Source organism: Cololabis saira, chromosome 10 (assembly GCF_033807715.1).
Source record: "Cololabis saira isolate AMF1-May2022 chromosome 10, fColSai1.1, whole genome shotgun sequence".
NCBI classification, from domain to species: Eukaryota; Metazoa; Chordata; class Actinopteri; order Beloniformes; family Belonidae; genus Cololabis; species Cololabis saira.
In genome coordinates, this window is record NC_084596.1 from 20,368,907 (window position 1) to 20,371,563 (window position 2,657).

The 2,657-nt window shown below is 40.1% G+C and overlaps 1 non-coding gene across 1 annotated transcript; it reads right to left on the minus strand.

Annotated features, from left to right (window-relative positions):
- Positions 1-1,694: 1,694 nt before the first annotated feature.
- trnal-uaa (transfer RNA leucine (anticodon UAA)) lies at positions 1,695-1,777 on the minus strand. The gene has a single exon. It is a non-coding gene; the product is annotated as a tRNA-Leu (tRNA).
- Positions 1,778-2,657: the final 880 nt, after the last annotated feature.

Sequence of the window (2,657 nt, forward strand, 5' to 3'; positions counted from 1 at the left end):
AAGAAAATCAGAAGAAAAAAAATAAAGGCTGAACACAATATGTCAACAACATATCACGTTTATATTTATACCTTTTCTCATATAATCTTTTAGAATATGTTTATGTGAAACATGTATTTTGATCAATGTTGGCTGGGAGGGCCATGCAGTGAGTAATGTGGGTGGGCCAGTGCCACCCAGGCCCATTACTGGCTACGCGCCTGGTACATACAATCGAAAAGTACAGGAAGTTCATCTTTTCATTCCTTTTATCCATCACCAACACAGTAAAAAAAAAAAAAAAAAAAAGTAAAATTAAGGTTTTACCCTTTTTTTTTTTAAAACAAATATAATTAAATTGCCACTCAAGCTCAGAACAGATGCTGGATTAAATGAACTCAAACATCAACTGGCTATCACACGTTTCACTGCTGCATGTGAAGTCAGAGCCGTGGCGGCAGTAAAGCCTGCTGGAGTGTTGTGTCCGTCTTCGTTAGAGTCAGGATGTCGTGAGATCACACACACCAACGCTGGCATCCTGGGGATAGCATCACCATTCACTGCCACTGTCACACATGAAAGAATCTTTTTCCTCTGATTATGATGCTTCCTCAGACTCACCCAACAGCAAACAACTCTCTCCTGGCAGGAAACTCGAATCTGTTCTCTGCGGACGCCGTGTCCTTCAAAGCTTGTGACAGCATCTTTGTTCACAGACATTTATCGCTCTCTTAGAATCTGGATCACTCCTTCAGGATGAAAGCACGAGAAAAGTAGGCTTTATGAATGGTGCCTAAACGTAAAAGTAATTGCCATGTGCTGAAGCAGTAAAGGCTCAACAAATGCACATGGAAACAGAAGCACCACATCACAGCAGACGTTAGCTGCCACTTATTGAAAAAACAGTTACAGCTGCGTATTAGAAGTAGCTGTCTGTGCATAAACGTCAGCGATAGAAACAAAAAACTATGCTTAGTAACTCACAGTAGCCATAAAAAGTATACAAACCCCTTGGAGTTAACTAGTCTGCATCAACTTGCCATGAAATGTCACTCACAACACAATGTGTTTAAGCTTATACCGTAAAACTCCAAATAATGGCCGAGGCCCAAATATACGCCGGGTGTAGCAAAATATTTTATCACCTTTTTTTACAGTTTTTGGGGACAGATAATTGCAGTAACCTAGTCTTGATTGATTTTTAGACACCTGGAATGGTTGCTGTTTGTGTCTCTGCCTATTCCCGTTCCTGTTTGTTGGTTTTCTCTCTTGCAGATTCCAAAAGCTTGTGTGCCCGTTGTGTGTTTTCCTGTGTTTCTCTCATTTCAGATTTGCAGCGGATGCCACCCCTCAACACCCCACCCCACCCCTCATCCCTCTTACATATATGTTTAAAAAGAGATTAAGAAGATTAAAATGGATATTTGCTTTAAGACTTAAGTTTTACCAAACTTGTAAAAAAAAAAAATTATTAACTATGGGACACAAACTAAACTACTCACAAATGGCAATCTTAAAATAAATAAATAAATCTCTCCTTTAGTAATCCAAATTCTTCCTCTGCATTTAACCTTTGTCTAGTAAAACTGGGAGCAGTGGGCTGCTGTTTTTGTACAGCAGCCTGGGGAGCAGTAAGGGTTAAGGGCCCAATCTCTCCTCTGTAACCTCTACCACCCCAAATAAAGATTACATGTGTTTGTTCACACTAAACGCTGTACCAGGAGTGGGGTTTGAACCCACGAGAGCATCTGCTCATTGGATCTTAAGTCCAACGCCTTAACCACTCGGCCATCCTGGTCCTTTATGGTTGCTAATAGTGAGTAGTTTAGTTTGTGTCCCATAGTTTAATTTATTTATTATTTATTTATTTTTTACAAGTTTGGTAAAACTTGTAAAAAAAAAGCATATATATGCATTTTAATTTTCTTAATCTCTTTAATCTTTTTTTTTTTAAAACATATATGTAAGAGGGATGAGGGGTGGGGTGGGGTGTTGAGGGGTGGCATCCACTGCAAATCTGAAATGAGAGAAACACAGGAAAACAGACAACGGGCACACAAGCTTTTGGAATCTGCAAGAGAGAAAACAAACAAACAGGAACGGGAGCAGGTAGAGACACAAACAGCAACCATTTCCGGTCTCTAAATCTGAATCAAGACTAGGCTACTGCGATTATCTGTCCCCCAAAACTATATTTTAATATAAATGTAGGTGTTGTTAACAACTGATCCATAATACTTCCTCTGTCCACATGGGAGCAGTATATTCTAATTAAGTTCATGTGTCAGCGCCTGGGGCGCAGCGAAGTGCTCCTCTAGTCCATGCCGGAGCGCCGCTGCTCATTAGCGCAGTATTGCCAGTAGTGGGTTCGTTAATGCAGCAGATCTTTATGCCCCCTTGTGGCCAGAGGTGGTTTTGCTGCAAAGAGCAGTTTTAAAGAAAAGTCATCTCAATATATTTTTTCACATGTTTGTGACATTTGCTCAGTCTAACTCATCTGTTACTCACCATGTCGTCGATTGGAACCAACAGCTGCTCCTGATACTGATTCTGCAATTTAGTTATCAATTCCTAACATTATTGATCCAATTCCTCTTTTAATGGCTGTACATGCATCTTTAATACTCCAACTGTGGCTCATTTAGAGCTTTCTGCCCTGTACATGAACGGTAAGACTT